Source organism: Plectrocnemia conspersa, unplaced genomic scaffold, assembly GCF_051122295.1.
Source record: "Plectrocnemia conspersa isolate PC_06_02 unplaced genomic scaffold, ASM5112229v1 ptg000010l, whole genome shotgun sequence".
Classification (NCBI taxonomy): domain Eukaryota; kingdom Metazoa; phylum Arthropoda; class Insecta; order Trichoptera; family Polycentropodidae; genus Plectrocnemia; species Plectrocnemia conspersa.
Window position 1 is genome coordinate 30,071,449 of NW_028277174.1, and position 19,850 is coordinate 30,091,298.

General features: G+C 31.1%; 1 protein-coding gene and 1 long non-coding RNA gene across 3 annotated transcripts in view; both read right to left on the reverse strand.

The window, feature by feature from the left end:
• The window catches only part of Graf (GTPase regulator associated with FAK), a 102,202-nt gene that overhangs the window by 80,569 nt on the left and 1,783 nt on the right, over positions 1-19,850 (reverse strand). The window lies entirely within an intron of this gene.
• On the reverse strand, positions 9,025-11,327 carry LOC148231325 (uncharacterized). The gene is made up of 2 exons (XR_015810979.1): positions 10,489-11,327; positions 9,025-10,074 (listed from the first exon to the last, which is right to left on the reverse strand). It is a non-coding gene; the product is annotated as an uncharacterized LOC148231325 (long non-coding RNA).

The window sequence follows — 19,850 nt, forward strand, 5'->3', positions numbered from 1 at the left end:
TGGTGATATATTAAAAATCGCAGATGTGTTACAAACATAAGGGCAAAAACAAAATTATTAGACAAGATTTATGAGAATATAAAGATGCCAATTGATTGTGGTATTTTTGTTAAAATCATTAAAAAATTAGCCACATCAAATTACTGAACCACAGAAGCAGTACTAAAATTCTGTTTCGTAAAAACTAAAATAAATACTGAGCTTCTCATTTTCAAAACCCATATCAAGTAAAAAATATAATTTCGAATGAAGACATATTTATACAAATAGTAAAAGAAAAAGGCTCAACAATCTTTTGTAGTAGCAAAATCAAATCTGGTCTAAGATGATGACAGTCCTGAAAATATTTCATATCATGCAGGAAAATACTAAACTAAATTATATATTCTACATAATTTTACAATGGTGATGATGATCTAACTTCCACTGAAAAATTGAATGTATTTCAATCGACTGGCATTGAATTTTTCGTTTACAAAAGATATTATCACAAAAAATAGTCAATAGTCAAACGCGTCATGATTTCTAAAAAATCTTAATAATGTCTTTGATTATTTTTTTATATATAATTTTGCATGTAAATATGATGTATTTTATTTATATATATGAACACACCGATCAATAACATATTAACTGACATTTTAGTTGTTACACGTGCTATGTTTTGTTTCAAAACAAACTTTAAAAACTTCATAAAATAATTATTATACTTTCTACTTTTTAAAATTCCTTTATGTAATATTAAAGATATCACACGCCTAAAACATTTAAAGTATTGTTTTGATTTAGATACAGTTGTGCTTTGAATTACGAATTTAATTCGTTTTGTGATGAAGCTCGTAACTCAAATTACTCATATGTCAAATCAATTTTCCCCAATGAAATAAGTTGAAATGCCATTAATCCATTCCAATGGGGAAAATTGAAATGGATTAATAGTAATTGAAATGGTAAATACATAGTACTACATATTTATATTGTTGATCAAGTTTATTTTTAAATAAAGCTATACGTTTTTTTGCTCGTATATCGAGGTTACACTGAATTAAAAAATAGGTTTTGATTTGAGAAAATAAGTATTTGCAAATTCTGTGATACATATGTATGTATATAATAATCGATTGAAACCTGAAAGATTAAATTACAATAGCTAACGATTCTGTCATTAAAATGAGTTATAACTTTTACTAGTCTAAGACTTATAACTTTTACTATATAGTAACCGCCGTTTTTTAGGGAAGAATTTATTATACCTGTATAAGGTACGAATGAATAAAGAAAGAGAAAAGAACAATGTTCTGTATCATTAATATGTGAAAGAATTAGGTAAGATATGAATTTATTTTACCGATTCAATATGATAATAATATTGGAGCCCGTCATAAAATATATAAAATATATGTATTTTTAATGAAAAGACATAACTTTCAATTAAAGAAATAACCTACAATTTACAATTATTATATATAAAAATTAATTACAGTTTGCTTGTTAAACTTCCATAAAAAAATGAAAGATAAAAGTATGATATTGAACCCTTTAAACGCCATCGAATAATTAGTGGGTTACCTGTTTTTTCTCTATACGTTTCAGTGTCTTTTTCGGAAAATAAATATAAAATATTTGGTTTACTGATAAATGAAACTAGTACTATTAACTTTACCAATAAAAAGAAATATTTGTAAATAAAAATTTAATTTTCTTCAAAAAATTAATTTGTTTTACAAAAAAATATCAACAAGTGACTCGCTGGAGCATAAACAATTAAAAACTTTTAAAAATATAAATTAAAATTTAAAAAAAAAAATATATATTTTTGGGCATTTAGGTGGGTTATTGAGAACATGAAAAATATCACTTTTTCAATTAAAGACATTAGCTACTATTTACAATTATATAATAAAATTAATTATAGGTTTCTTGTTAAAAGTTGATAAAATGTGTATTACACATATATTTAAATTAAAAAGAAATAACAATAAATTAAAAAAAATTTTTTTTTCACATTTATATGTTTTTTTTTTGAGAAAAATAGCAGTTATTAATAAATTAAAAACGTCACTAAAAAAAAATAAAGATAAAAGTAAGGAAGTTAGAAACACGTTTAAAAATATAATTTTAAATAAAATTTTAATTAAATTTTCTTTTAATCTTTTTTACTAATATACATATTTCACATAGAGACGCGCGATTTTTGAGGTTATGTGAACTACCATTAATATCTTTGCAGTTTTAGGTTAATCCGCTGATTTCTGGCTTTTATAAAAAATTTGAAGTAAAGTTTGCATCGCCATAGAAAAAAAATAGAATAGTGATCAAATACCTGCACAAAAAAGGTTTAGCACAAAAGCAAATTCATGAAAGCGTGACTAATACTTTATATACCATGGTAAAAAAGTTGTCAGCTGAGTTAAACATAGAAAGGAAAACAACAAAGATGATATATTTTTTTATTATATACATATATATTTTTATGATATTCTCTATGATCTGAAGTAGCTTATTAAAAAAAAATACACGCAGTATGAATTTTTCAATACTTATGTACGACCTAGCTCGATTTTAATTAATCTCCACTAATTGAAAAATACAAAGGTTCATATGGGATTCGAACCAAGTCTTTCAGGTTTTAATCATCGACTATTGCTGGTCAATATCAACAAAGAACTGCTACTGTATGATCGTCCCAGATCAGCAAATCAAGACTCGTGAAATCGTAGACTGTGGCGATTTTATATGAATTTGTTCAAAACATTTTGAATAATTAGTTTAAGGCATGTCAAAAAAATCTGCGATCTGGTTTTTGTCAACATTCAGATACAGAACGTATTCATTTTGAGACTTGCTACTTCATTATGAAGCTTATCTTAATATTTTAATGGTAAGATCTGTTATTACTGCTGAGACATGAGTTGACCACAATTATACTAAAAACCGCATAAAAAAGTATGGTAAATAACCTTTTTATGGGTCAAATCGTAACAGGATAATACTACTCGAACCTTTACATCAACTTCGCGAAGAAATAAAAAGAAAGCGATATGGAATTCTGATTATACTCCAGCACTCGGTAACTCAGCATCCCTTTTCAATGGATTGGATTTAGTTCCAAAAGATTTCGATCATCTTTAAAACAATGTTCGTCCATCAAAAAGGGACGAATCATTTTATCAGACTGGATCATGGCATTACTGCATCAATGGATCGAGTGTTAAAAATAATAAGAATAGATTTTCTCAAGACATAAAAAATATTGAGAAATCAGAAACACTTGTGCTAGTGTTACTGGAGAGCATTTGTAACCGATATCGTGGGACACCACGATCGAACGGATCCATAGGGCAAGAATGGCACAGAGTGCACAAATATCCAGCTCCACATTAATATTCCGTTCGCCGGATGCGAAGCTACCAGACACTTATCCCAATTGAGTTAATTGTACCACTCTTGAGTGTGACGTGTACTACGTATGCATATCCCGCGGTTGACACCACTTGACTATCAAGAGATTTCCAATCGCTGCTTTGAACTCTCTGCGAGAACTGCGCCGTTTGTTGCATTGTCTCAAAGATCATCAGTCTTCTCATCCAGTGCTTTGTGTCAAATTCGTCAGCCAGATAACGGTGATCATTACGCTCGAGCTCTCGAGTGTGTCAACGGTCGTTGAGTTTAGTTACATCACAAAGAAAACTCTTAAAATTTTAATAAAACCCACGTAATTTGAGCGGCGGAGCGGCTCGGACAATTATCCGGTAATTTCCCTAAACGGCCACATTTACTAATAGACAAAGAGTGATCGATGCATTTTTAAACAACAAAGACTGTGACGAATCGCTTGATTATAGTGTAAGCGTCAATAAACTGTTATCAGAATAACCAATACGCTACATAAAGGTAGGTAAATATTCATTGAAACGTTTTTCACAAACATTTATTAATCTTTAGCATGCAATGCTCCAACCAATGCTGATCTTCCTAATCACGTTATCGTCACGTCATGATTTTTTTAGTTGCAAAACGTGACAGTTTAATTTTGCACACGAATAGAGAGTAGACGATCACGTTGCCAGCTCAAAGGTATATTAGAGAACATACTTTACTGTGAATCGAATAGAAAGATATATTTAAAAAATAAGTTTTCCTTTGCATTTTTAACATATTACACAATTATGGAGTAAATATTATATTCAGGAGTAAAAGTTCTGTAGAAACGCAATATAATATAAGAGAAGAAAGAAAGAATAGAAAAATTAAATTAGTTTTGAATTATAAATTAGGATCAATTGATCGAACGTCATTACGCTTGCACCACTTTTAATTTCAAAACAGAATTTAAACGAAAACTTTAGCATATGTTTTGAGGTAAGCGTTAAACCGTTTTTTACGCCCATACTTTGAGGTTTAAAATTCAGGCAGAAGTGGTCCGTTACATTCTCAACGTTCGCAGCATTTTATAAAGACATAAAAAATGAGTTTTATATTAAATACAAATGCAGATTTTTATTCAAATTGATTTACCCCTGATTATTTTTTAATCGTCTAATGATATTTATATTAAAATAAACTAATTTAGTTACATTAACTATCTAATAACAACTGGGATCGTTTCCAGTAAATTGAGTCAGCGGCCGCCAAACTTTCAAACCTCACGTCAAATGACACTAAATATGTAATGGTACTTGTTTATACACTTCAAGCTATTTAAAATGATAATAGATACCATTTTTGATACATAATTAATAAAATAATAAACCTAATATAATAATAATTCATCACAAATATATTCATTATATAAAAAGCCAAAAAAAGACCGGCAAATGTTCATGTAAATCGGAACTAAATATTTGCTAACTGTAATTCTTATGCCTGCACTACATTCTCTGGAAGTTGTCCGAACCGAAGTTACAACTGAAGTCGGTCGAGACCTACGACTTCGAGTAAGCGACCACACTATCGCAAATTTCATATGCCGTCCGAACTACGGTCGTGAATGACGTATGCATGGCGGCTTCTGTCATGTACAGTCGGCATATTTGCGCGCGATCGAAAAATGTGCCAAATAATCGCAAATTTTAAATTGTCATATTATTAAAATTACGCTAGTAATAAATATAAAAGTTTGTGTGGGCACTCACCAATACAATATCAGTGAAAACTTTTCGGTCGTAAATATTCAATTTACGCAAAATCTTTGTCGGCTTTTGCAAAATGCCATAAGGCATAAAAATGATAATTCATAATACGAACACCACATCTGTGACTATCCTAGAATTTGTCGCCATCGATTCTAAATAAGAATTCGTTATGGTGTGACATTTATATAAACCGATCTAGGAAAATACGTAAGGATATTCGAAAAATTTTTTTTTAACAAAATCAAGTACCAATAACTATTTTTTAATTATTTAATTTTATATGAAAAAAATATAATAACGATATCTGTTAGAAGAATATACTATCAAAAATATAATTAATCCCTCTTGATGCCCTAAAATATTCAAAGATGTCAGTAAGAGTCTGTTGAAGTCCCCGATAAGCATGTGGTATTATAACTTGACCACGTGACCACGATGCAGCGCTCGACATATGTGTTGACCATAGGACGCCTACGCGCATACTGAAATTGAACCGAGTTACTTGTTCTATCTCAGTTTGCAAAAAACATATTATTATCTCTCTCACTTTCGTCACTTAACACGCGAGAGAGCGAAAGGGGAAGTATCTTACCGCTCGCGCTCGAAAGAGCAACTCCGACTTCGATTCCTTTGACTTCGGTCCGTTCGCCGACAATGTTCGGAAGCGCTCGAAGCTGGCCAAGTCGACTGAACCTCGGACAACTTCCGAGAGATTTTAGAGCGGGCAGAACCGAACTCGACCGAAGTAACCCACTATATTTTCTGTCCTTTGCCAACCTTGGCCAACTTCCAGAGAGTGTAGTGCAGGCATTAGACTTGGTCATAAAACTTATATTTGCAAACATTATTTTCGGAGTGTGAATCAGTAATCTCTGTTTCTCTTCCCACTACCTGCTCTAAATTTAGCTGACCACTACTTATTTTAAAAACTGCAGCGGTTGTAAACCATTTGAAAATATTTTATTAAATTCAATTTTTATCAAAATTATATTCAATAATTATTCTCAAGTAGTTAGTAGGACAGCAAAAAAAATAAAAAAAATGTAATTAAATAATACTCTAGACGTTTTGAAAAAAAATCATTACGAATCATTAACTCTATGATAGCATCGTTATATGGTCCCCCTCCCCTCCCACAAAGTTAGGGCGGGGCACTGCAGAAAAAACCTTAATACACGTATATACTATGGAATGATCTTTATTTATCCACAAAACAAAATGTTTTTGTAAAAATTCGTACTTATTATTATTTATTCAAGAAATTATATTACGATGTTAAAAATAAATAAAATTATATTTTTGTCATGAGGCCCGGAATCATTGTTTTCCAAGGGCCCGGGTTCGCTCTCGGCGGCCCTGATCACACAGTGTAATATGTTTAGATAGTTAAATGTTACACGATAGTAAATCATAAACTGAAATTTTAATCTAGAAAAAGATGAGCGACTTTCTCATACCGAGTAAAATGTCAGTAAAAACACATTTGTATTTTTATATACGTACATAGATATCATAAATATATATAACTCCCATAAATTCAATAACGTGTTGTGATAATTTGGTCATTTGACACTGTGAATGCAAAACAACATTTATATGAACGAACGTAGATTAGATAGATCGCACGATTTCGTTGTATAATTATGGAATCAGTAATTAATCGAAAAACTAGTGCCATTTGCTGCTTAAGCCCAAGACAGATATGTATGCGTGTACCGCTGCACGCCTGCGACACAGCGCTACTCATACGCCCTGAAAATGGACATCCGAGATTGAACTCCAAATACAACTGGAAAATTTGAGCGTAAAAGAAACTAGTGGTCAATATAAATAATTATATGAAATAGAAAGTATTCGTTTTTAATAAATTAAATAATAGATAAGCAAACATATTAAATCTCCTAATAGAAGATACCACTTTGTGGTTTATAGATCATTTTAAAGAGTGCCTAGCCGCATTTATAAAGTAAAGAACTTCTTGCGCATGTATATTAAGTATATTTCTAAAGTTTTAAAAACTGCAAAAAATACTCGTGTTATTATTACATTTGAAAACATGATTGTGAAATGGCGTTTTCATACATGCGATTAGATTATCAATGCGTGGATATGTCGACGGATATGATTCTAGAATTAAATAAAGACAAAAGTAGCATAGGGTAGTGAGCAGCTGTGTAAATGTTAACAACTTGCATTCATACACGATTAACATATATGATTAATTAATTCAGCCATACATAAATATTTTGGCGTCAATGTTCTGACAATGAATACTATTAGTTTATCAGCTAACACTTTATAGATCGATCTGTATTTCTTTATTTTTTTTAATTCCCACATAGATATCAAATATCTAAATCTAACTAAATTACAATAATCTTAACGACGCCTAGCTCCCACTCACAAAACAGCACATTTTTTGTATCATAGTATCAACATGTCCTGACCACGTCCTATGATAAAAACTACACAATAGCCCACCACAGCCGATATCATATTATTATTATACATACCACAAAAATTGATATCGGCGTTGCTGAAATAGCAAGTTGAGCCAATTGACTAATCACACCTCGTATTATAGAGATCCGGATGTAAGCAACCGTGGGCTCGTGTCGAATCCTACGCGATTTCTCGGCGAATCTAATCGATATAAATATATGGCCAGGCTAGACTTGCTACCAGGGCAGATTCACGAAGATCGAGTTCTTACAAATGCAAATGCCGCACGGTAGGAATGTGTAGTTGAAAATGTCGTTGCGTGACTTCGCAAAGGTTGTTGGGATTTGGATCTCTGTGTGTAGGTGCAAAGGAAGAACATTCCACGATTCGAAATCTAAAGGCGTGATAGCGAAACCCTGGATGTGTACACGGTATATCCGACGGTTCTAACAAATGGCATAGATCTAGAACAGGGGTAGCCAAGACTTCAACGTATGAATAGCTGTAATTAAAACAACGTAGAGCGTGACTGTAAAGAACTTTCGCGAAAGTATGCAAAAGTCTTTAAAAATAATGAAAAGGCTTTGTTTTACAAGAGTAATTCATAAATTAACTCTTTGATCTCTAACTGTATATTCGTTCGATACAGAGATTTAAGTAATTTATATAAAATATATTTATACATCATTAAACAAATAGTAATATGGCTATAATTATGTTTTTTCTACCCTGTCTTTTATAATGACTATGGAATAAAAGAACATACAGTGGCGTACAAAGTATATTGATCCTGTGACTACATTAGCCTGTTTAGAAATTTCCATAAATAATTTATTAAATATAATGAGGATGGCGTTTATGAGTAATAGCAAACCAACATTTGAAGCGAAACAAAGAACATTTGTAAAACATAAGTTTATGAATCAATAATGTATTATAAGTGAATGATTTATTAGCCTGAAAGACTTATATGCTTAACTTGAAAAACTTTGATTTTCCGATTTCGTTAAATTCACAAAATACAGTCGAAAGAACCTAACCTCAAATTTTGTATGGGTGCTTAGCCCCCTATAACGTAGTATTCCTATAATGAAGTCCCAATATCTACGATATAGGGGGGTCGACTGCATTAATAATATACAACAGTTACATTGTTCTATATTATTAATTATGTATATTACTAATACATATTTTAAAAAACAATGGTCCTAATTTGAATCACTGTGGTACACCGTTTGATATTATTTTCTCTTTGGAATAACTTTTTGCTTTCAATTTTTTAAATAATTAAATTAAAATTATTTCACTTGTACCTATAATCTCTAATTTATCTAATATTATACTTCTGTCTATTATTATTAAAAAAAAAATATTCCAATAATTTTTTTTTCGTATTCTTTGCCAACAACCAGTCATATATCACTTGTAATGCAGTCTCTGTGGGATGTTTTTTTTCTGAATACTAATTTTATTTACCCTATTTAAACCTTACTTAAGTGACACACACAAAATATAGCACACCAATTAATCAGTTAAAAACTGAAAAGCTAATGTTGAAAATTTAATAAAAATATTACAGTGGACCGTACTTCATGTAACACCCATTATATATAATCTATCAATTAATAATGTTGTTAAAAGTTTAAAAAGCACAATTTAATTATAAATGGGAGCAAGAATGGCATGTGCAAGTGTCACGTCGCTACTGTCCGCCGTTTAAGAGGATTTCTTGTGACAGAAATACAAACAGACAGACACGTGTATTTTCTGTTTTATAGTATATATATAATTGAGGTCGATTCTTACTAAAGATTCAAATCCAAATATATAAGTCATATTTGTAGTGGAAGTTATTATGTACCAACTGCACAAAAATCGATGATATCTAAAAACGGTACGTCATAGCAAAAATATAAAATCTTATCTTAGTCTTAATGTACTATGAAATCAGATCTTACTTGGACGATAACATCAGATCTTTGCTGATAAATACCGTTGAGAAATATATAAACATACACAAAAGCGAGATATATATGTATTTGAAAATTGGAAAAATATTAATGATAAAACCGTTGATTGGAAATGAATCGAGAAGATTTATAATCTCCAATAATTAAGATTCAATAAGAGAGGGAAAACAAAAATATTATATTAATTAAAATTTTTAGTTTCTTGCCTTAAATTAAATTCACTATCATTTTATTTTATCTTCATTATTTTGTGATAATAATATAAACATAAAAAGGTTAGAAATCAACATCAAGTACAGTAGCATGCAAGAAACGTATCACTTCTCGAAATCATAAAGAATTTAAGATATATCAATAAACTTAAATGTTTATATGTATATTTTGTTTTTTTAATGGGCATCTATTAAATTGATTGACAGCTTTTATGGTGAAAATATTGATAAAAATCATAATATTAAATCGTAAAAAGTGAGATATTCAATATTATTGTGTATTCTTGAATTAGGTTATCGACAAGATAAAATTTACTATCTCTAATCATCATTTCAAATACTTAAAAAATATGTTTAAATTGGTACAATAAATCAGTTAAGGATAAATAAGCTAGAGCAAGACGTGTTGTGAAACTGAGTATTTTTATGCGTATTTTAGAGTGCAATCGCGTCCTTTATTCTGACCCGTCGCGGACAGGACGTCGGCGCTTGAGAACGCTCTTCTTGCACGAGCCATTCAGCTTTATTTTTACACGTTACTGTATTATATTTTAACATATGTTTGTAAATTTATTTATCATAGTGAAAAATCTTTTTTTTATCTATGGACTGAATTAATTCCATATATTTAATTAAGCATTAAGCAAATTTAAGAAAATCTAATCTATGATAATCGATCGGAATTCAAATCAAATAATAATCTCACAGATACGATATAAATAAAAATACATTAGAGTTGACATTGAATCATGGAATGATCGGTGATTTATTTTAATTAATTCATCTGTAAGATTAGGAAAATCTAGAAAAACCTAATATATGATAGTTGATCGAAATTTTAGCTAAATAAAAATCGTTTAAACCGATCTCCTAGATAAAAAATCATTAGGTTCCATCTGGAATTTGAATCTGAGTTTTTCCAGTATTAGTCACCGACTTGTATCATACTGGCTTTGTGATAAAAAATCGCTTAAAACAACAATTTGCGTCACTGGCACAGGTTAGATTCGACTATTCGTGCCGCCGAATCAAGAAAATTAATGAAGCATATAACGAACATCGATACAAATCACGATTCTCAGTTATGAGGGATAATCAGATGAAGATGAAGACCCTGAGATTATGATGACTGTCTTCAAATAGGTAAAAAAATATATTCAATTGATCTGTCAATCAATCCAACACAATTTTAATATCAAGCTATTGTAATGCATGTACAGGAAAAATCTTGTTTTAAGGATAAATTCCTCTATAATGCTCTGCATCATTTTTTATTGCATAGTTTCAAGTAGCATTGATATTCGTTAATATATTATACATACATACATCCTGCTGGTCTAAGCTAACAATATTATATATAAAAATGTCATGTTGAGCAATGCAACGTTTGAAGGTCTTTTTTCAAGTGTCAGATTATTTTTCCGCCCCATTATAGCAAGAGAATTTAAACTTGAATGTCAGCAAAAACAACGCGTGTAAAAGGTTTGAATGATATTCAATTAAAATCGAAACAAACACTCTCCAGATTAAGGCTTTTAGTCATTTCAAATGCATATCAATAAATGTGCAGAGAAAAATTTTTAATCGAGTCGTTAAACCTTCACTGACGCATAATTAACATCTGAACCGCTTTAGTCACGGTTATCTGCATTTACGACTCTGCATAAAATAATAATTTATTAACGATTTAGAAAAAATATAATGTAATATTATTATGGTAAATATAAATAATAATTAATTTGGTACATATTTTCTTTTATTATTTAAAAGCAAAATGGATGAATTCGTGACATGAACATCATTGCATGTTTTTGTCTTAAACTTTTGACCGGCAGTGTACATGCGTTTGGACTTCTAAAGGTTAAAAAACATAATATATATAATTTAAAATAATAAAAAAATAATTTTAAATAAAGTAAATATCATAAAAGTAATGTAGAACTATGCCATTTAGGCAAGACAATAGTAAAAAATGTTGGAAGTTACGCGAAGGATTAATACATGTAACTTTGGGCACATACATACTTGGGAATTACTTTGTCAGTTAATAACAATGCACAAATCAGATTATACAAATTTATTCCGCAATAAATTTGTGTACAAAGCATTTTTTTACCATTTATTTTCGTAAAGACCGTCGCTAAAAGTCCTACCAATCATTATTTAACATTTAAATATCTGTCAACTACTTAAAAATGTTATAAAAATAATCAAAATATATACAACGGATATTTTGAAAAACTTGTAAAAAACGTATTTTTCACACAGTAAAAATATTGATTCATTGGATTTAATTCTAGTTGATTGCTACATTAAACTACGTAGTAAAAAATTCAACAATCCAGATGTTTACCTTCATTTTTTTTATATAATATTAAAAATATATTTTTGTCCGGAATGACCTATGTCCAAAATAATCAGTGTCCGGAAAGTTTCTGTCCGCAAAAAATTGTCCGCAAATTTCGTGTTCGGAATAATCCTGTCCAGAAAAATCCAAGCACCGCTATAATAACGGCTTAAAATTGATAAAATATATGTCACTGATTTACAGTGTTTACCCCCGTTGTAATGCATTGGGCTAACGTCGTTTTGCAACAGAAAAGTCACAGTAAATAATAAAAAACGTTTGCACGAATTCGAATTGGCAACATTTTTTCCAGCGACAGCCAATTTGACATCTGACAGCTGATTTGTGCTCAGTTTAATTTGCCATTTCACCATGAATAAACTTGCAAATTATGCAAATCTATTTCGAAAATCATGGTTCAGTTCGCGAAACTTACAATGCGCCACGTCCATTTTACGGTCAAAGCGAAGAAAATCTACAAGCAATTATTAAGTCGCCGTTACATTAACAAAAAGTCCCTGTTTTGTGTGCATTATGGGCTGGTGGAATCATCGGTCCATATTTCTTCGAAAATGATGCCGGCCAGAATTTTACAGTCAATGGAGAGCGCTATAGATACATGATTACTGACTTTTTTGTTTCTCAATTGAATGGCATTAATGTGGAAGAGCTTTAGTTTCAACAAAACGGCGCAACATGCCATAATCAATTTATTGAAGAAAACATTCGATAAGCTCATTATTTCGCGTAATGAACCTCATTTAACACCTTTAGATTATTTTATGTAGGGATATCTGAAGTCTCTAGTCTACGCCGATAAACCAAAGACGATGGACGACTTGAAAGCCAACATTCGCCGCGTTATTTCCGATATACGGCTCCAGCTGCTCGAAAAAGTGGTTGAAAATTGCGCCCATATGCCATGAAATCATATTAAATCTTTCCAATAAAGCCAATACCATGATTTTTATGTTTTATTTCATTTTAAAGTTCTATACCTCTAAAAAAAACACCCTATACATACTAGTAGTTTATCATTATATTTTGGTCCTTCAGCAAATATTTGTTTTAAGCAGATTTTTCGTCAACAATGTGAGCAATGTGAGCAAAAAAAATCCCTCGATTCGTAAAGGCAGCGTCGCATCAGCCGCGACCCTATTAAACGATTGTACCGTTGTTCGTGCCATTTTTTAGCTTCTCTTTGTTTATCAAAACAACGTGCGGCAACCACACGCTACGTAATACTCCGCTCTTTTGTTGTTGTTGTTTTTTATTCTTTAACAAAATAAATGGAGCTCCGAAGCATTCTCTACGTATCCTGCGAGCATCACGATGCTATACGATTCGAAACGGTGCATCACGACGGGCATCTTCCGAAGCAATTTGGTGGTCCCAAAAAAGGAAATCACCCTCAGGTTCGTCGGAACCGTATCGCATTTGAACATATCGTTTTTAATCGGATTACTTGAACGCTATAATGCAGTGAGCAACCGCCGAGTCGTGAGCTAATAGCCGATGAGAGATTGTTTGGTAACATTCACTTATAATTGTTCATAAAATAATAGAGATAATACATAACAATATCGTAAATGTTGAACTCGAAGAAAGCAATGTCAATGCTGCCAGAGATAAATTTGGAGTAAAAACATATAGTAAATGCTAAGCTAAAATAATAAATATAATATATTGAACACACTTTATTTTTCTCATTACCAGTCAAAGTACAATGTTATTTCAATCAAGTTTGAGCCTTCTAAGATGCTTGGCATTGTTATAAAATGCGTTTCACTTTGATAATCGCGACCTATATTATATTTTAATCCATAGCAATCTTGAAACATGATCCTTAATTCAGAACCGCTGCGAGTCATGATTGAGAAAATCCAGAAAAATATCCTATATTCCAGTGCTGTATCATTTTATTAAGAGCTTAGGGTTATGCTTCGCTCTGTTATTGTTTAAAATTATACATTACCAAGCATATAGTTTTTTTATTACGAATTTTAGTATATACAAGTTCGTATATAATAAATTATTGTTAACTAATTGCGTATTTGTTCGCTGGTCACTTTTAGAGCAGACGCGACGTTCTGCATTCAAAGCTGTTTATAACCTCCATATATTGTTTTATCGTACGTAAAACTGCAAGTACATATGGACCTTTTGAGAGGAAGGGGGGGGGAGAGAACAAATTTCCGGGTTCCAATTCTGGAAAATATTATAGCAAGAATATATTTATAAAAAAAGACCGAATTTAAATAATGAATCTGAACTAAACTACAGTTGTTTGAGATGTATCTATATAATGATGTATTTCAGGTATAAGCTCCTTTAGCCCTTTTTGTATACATATTATACAAGAAATAAAAAGAGCGGAACATTGCCTTCAAATGCACCCACTTTCTAGGTAGTACTTTCACAATAAACGGTTTGTGTTAAAATTTGTTTGCAAATTTGTTTGTTGATTTTATTGCTTTTAGAACTATGTAAATTAGTAGCAGTAAATTTAGGTACTCGATCTGAAAATTCAGATCGAATACCTAAGGAAGAAGCAAAGTAATCACGAAAAATCAACAACAATCGGTAATTTGACAACTAGATTTAATGCAGCGAAATAAATAAATAATACATTCAGTGTCCTTTGCTTATTCCTAAAATAAAATCTAGAAAAAACAGTCTCGAATCTATCCCGAAAATATTTTTTTTAATATGTCATTTCAATAAAATCATGTCGGAATACATTTATAGTAAAAAATATAAAATAATCTGGCAGGTGCTAGTTATGAAAGTATGGATTTACATCCGATGGATAAATGTTACAGCGAATGTGTATTTTTTGGTAAAGTTATATTATCAACAACAAAAAAGTACAAATACACCAGTAGATATATATCTCTACTAGCGAAAATATAATTTAACTGTTAATATGCTGCTCTAAAATGTCTATGAAGCTCAATTTGATAGTTGCGAAACGTCCATTTGCTGTTCAAACCCAAACCTAACCTAATGCAAGTTCAAAAACTAATTATAGGTTTAGAACTATCATTAGTTCGAGTACAAAATACAAACTAAGCCAACTCATCTCTCAGGGAAAAATAAGCGAAAGAATAAGTACAAACAGACATCGTATCTCACATATTGCTCCACAGTTTGTCTGCATTTTGATATTACACTATGTTTTAAAAATATGATAGTTATCCTTACCGATATTATTATGGACTTTTAATATAAGATAGCTGATTAAAGTATTTTCAAACCGAATTTTGGTCAATGGGAGAGCGCAAAAAAATGATCACTTCTCAGAAGGTAAAAATTCGCGTCAAAAGCAATAAAATCGTGTCGGAGTGGGAACGCTTGGTAACGAGCGTTCCCACTGCAAACTTATCCGAATGCTTTTTGAAAGTCAGTATAGACAACGTCGATCTGGATTTTGTCACCGCCTTTGAAACGCACAACAGTAACCATGAAAAAAACACGTTATTGGTCTACTAGTTAATAATCGAAGGTTGAGAGAAAAACGCGTACAATTACCTCCGAATTTTATAGTTTCATTCTCGGTACCCTAACACTCGTGACGTCACGATAACCCTGAGCTGTTAGGCCTTTATAAAGATGTTGTTAGTTGCATGTTGCCCTCGCTGCATTCGCAAATTCTAAAAATGCACTGCCCCACATTTATCTACAATCGATTCTTTGTGTTTAAATATATGCCGACATATCACATTGGCAATGCAATAAAAACGGCAAATCGTAAAACTTGAATTGTGTGCGGCCGATGCGACCATGACCGTCGTCCGTGATTCACGTTGTGCGTGCATACGTTGTACTGACGTGTTTATTTTTACGTTTGACGGTGCATTTTCAACGCGACCATAATTCCACGTAATTACTATTTTCCCACATTGTAATATGTCGTAGTAAGCGAGATTAGTTAACGATCGTCCTGTGAGCGTGCTACGAAATGATTAAGACATTTTTATGAAAAATATAATATGTGTGGTGTTGCCAACTAACGTCTGCATAATCTTTGCAAATTACTTTGTGTAATCTATCGAAAAACCATCGGTAGGTACAAAGATTTTAATAAAATTGATGCATTGATTTTAAGAAAAAACATATCGCATAGTACACATTAAAAGCACAATAAAAATGCAGAGGCTTTTGTTATGCCGAAAAGTGCATACCGTACGTGACAATAGTACATTACGAATGATTAGCTAAAAACAAACTCAAATTGCCATTTGATGATTTTACACACACAAACTACGTTGACAAACATGTTGAATGCGAAATGACAAGTGCAAGGCTACTTAAAGTTACCATAAATTTTAAATTAAAAAAAATCAATTACATCTCTAAATCGCGGCGAAAGTGGGCGTACAATAAACCTACACATTCACTGTAAAATTTATACATTGCATGTAAATAAATAATGATAAGTATGCAAATGTATATATTACTACATATAGAAAAGTTGAAATCATATAATTTTACTAGCACTTGTCAGATAAATGATATTTTCACTGGTAAAAATCTACCAATGAAAACGTATTCCGATTTAATTTCACTGAAATGACATATTTAAAAAAATATTTTCGTGATAGATTTTTTAGCGGAATAACTCGAGAATTTCTGGTTTAAAATCTGGAACGGCATTTCAGCTTTTTCAAGGGGGGGGGGGGCAAAAGTTAGTCAGTCAGTGGTCGTTTTTTTAAGGGTTGATGTATGTATTTCAGGTATAAGTTTCATAGTATTTCATTGAATTCATTTATCTGGCATCATTCAAATTCAAGGGAGGGGGGGGGACAAATGCCGCCACTTGTCTCTCCTCCAAATGACATTCCTGACAGTTACTGATATTGTATAAAATAATCTCGAACCAATAACAATATTAAGTTGATTTATTTTACTTAGCAACCGTATGCATCAAAAAAATACACTCTGTTCCTTTGATTAATATTGCTTATTGTGAAAGTATTTCCTAGAAAGAGGGTGCTTTTGAAGGCAATGTTCCACTTCTTCTATTTTTTTAGTATGTATAAAAAAGGCAAAATAACTAGTTTAGTTCGGATTCATTAATTGATGTCAGTTTTTAGTTTTTTTTTATAAATATATTCTTGATATGATTTTTTTGAGAAGAATTTGTCCAGAAATTTTTGTAATAAATCCAAACGTAAATTTGAATTTCATAATTTGTTTTAATATAAACTTATTAAAAAAAATAAGATTTTCACGGGCAATTTTTCAGACAAAGTTTATAAATTCTAGTTTCAAACTAGATACATGTGTTTCATTTTAATCTGAAGCTTTTTTAATTTAGGATGTAGGTTTTTTTTTATTTTTCTGGTTTACGATTAGAGGAATAGTAAGAAATATATATAAAATATGTCGTGTTTTGAAAGAAAACTATAAAGAAACTAAGCAAAAATCTAATCCATTTCATCACTTCGGATCAAAAACGGAACTGCAGATGCGACCGGAAATGCGAACAATGCACTCGGAACAATTCGTTCGATCGTGAGGACGGAACAGGAAAGCGACCGTCACGCCACGAACGTCGGTCATGTACTCGTGCACTAATCTAATTTGTATATGTATATATATGTACATATATAAATATATAATCTAATAGAACAAAAGTGAAAACATAAAAACGGGGGATGAAAATATTTAAAAAAATGCACAGCGCGTACGATTGTCGTCGTCGTTCAACGACGAAGAATATTATTATTATATTTTGTATTCAGATTAAAATGAATATGTGGCAAACTTGTCGTCCGTCTTCGTTACGCCAAGACAATTGTTGCGAATTTGTTGCCATAGCACCCGCCGCATTACTCCACTGTGAAAATCGCGTGCAAGACTCGAGGGCTCGCCATGAAAACTCGGGAAATATCTCAATGACCGACGTCACGAACGACGATCGAAAAAAAAACATTTTAAACATTAATCGATTACTTACTGCTTACGACATTCGCTAATTAAATGTCAATATGTACCGACAAATGCAACACACCCGTTCTTCCGCCGCTGTGTAAGCAGAAGCGTACGGAGATGGAAATGCAAGGTCAGCGATTGTGTAGACATAACAGCACAAATTTGTCCATTAACTAATCGAATTAATAGAAAACGAGGGGAGGCATCCGAAGAGCGATTAAAATAACCCCTCTATTTTAAATTGATAATATATTTTTATAAAAGCTATTACATCGTTATATCCAAATCTGGATTGTCAAGTGTCAACAGAAATTAGAGCCGTTGTTAATGTAATTGATTTATTGACATTTTCAAAGCCTCAGTCTCAGGTCATTATAAATAAATTCACAAGATTTATGGCAGAGAGTTAAACACGCGCATGTAAAATAATAGTTATTTTTCATAACATTTAAATGTAGTTAAAAATAGTTTATTCAATTAATTATTGTTTTGAAGATAAACCTCCAATTGTATGTAACTATAGTCAAATACAAGTGAATTAGCGAGATAAAATTAATTTATGTGACGGCGGCAGGGCCGAACAGGACAGTCCCAATGGAGTGCCAAGCGACGCGACGCAGATCGCGTACTCTCTCAGTCTCTTAGCGACTGTCAGAAAATTACTTAGGGCTTTCGATTAACAATACAAATTAAAACATATAAAAAATCATGATTTATTTGCAAGCGCATACTTTACATAAAAATCGTTTAATTAAAGTTAAATTTAAGAATGTGCAAGCTTTTAGAAATAGGTCCAGAATCAATACCTCAATACTAATAAATTATTATGACAATAATTTGTCTCTAAAAGTAAGCAAAAAAATAGTAATAAATATACAAATGCAGAATTTGTATATTTAAAATATACTATATTTCTGCAAAAGATTCTCTAAACTATTTTGATGAGGTTAAAAAGGTGCACTAAATGAGTTAAATGCACTTAGATCAACTAGTATTAAAAATACTCATCGTTTCTGAAAGAAACATTAGCTGAATATATAGCTTTTCTATTTAAATAGATTTAGAAAATTCAGTATTTTTATTTGAGCCCTGATTTGTAAGCGAGCTTCGGTATTATTGATTAATCTCTTTAACCCTTTGGTTGCCGAAATCAGATATATCGACTTTTGCTACTTGGTCCAGAATCGTCGTATTTAACATCATCGTTCAAGAAAGAATCTGATATATTTTAAATGGGATGTAGAGTATTTTATTTAGGCATGAATGACATTTTTCTAAACAATTTTTTTTATTATATGTAATACATCGATTTTGGATAGGCAACAAATGGGTTAATGAACCAAATATGAATGTGTCTATTATTAGAACATATTGTTATATTTACTGTAATGTGTAAGGTGTTGAACAACCTTAATTTTTAGCAAGAGTTGCTGTATTTTTTGTAATTAATAAGCCATGTTCTTAATTAAACATCTGACTTCATAAGGTTACATCAGCAAAAGTGTAAGCTATATAATATCTAGTCTTATTTAATCAATATGTTATGATAAAAAAATAACGTTATATGTATATAAGAAATGTACTCTCTGTTATGTTTGCGATAAAAAGCGCAAATAGTGTAATTTCTATGCATTTCCAAACCATGAAATTTAGCAAAACAACTAATTTGTATATATTTTATAGAGCTGCTGATCAAGTCAATATTATTTTAGTTTATATGCTGAATCCATTCATATTTTATGCTATAATAAATAAAAATCATACCTTTAGGTAAATGGTAATATAGTCATAGGTACGTTTCTGTATA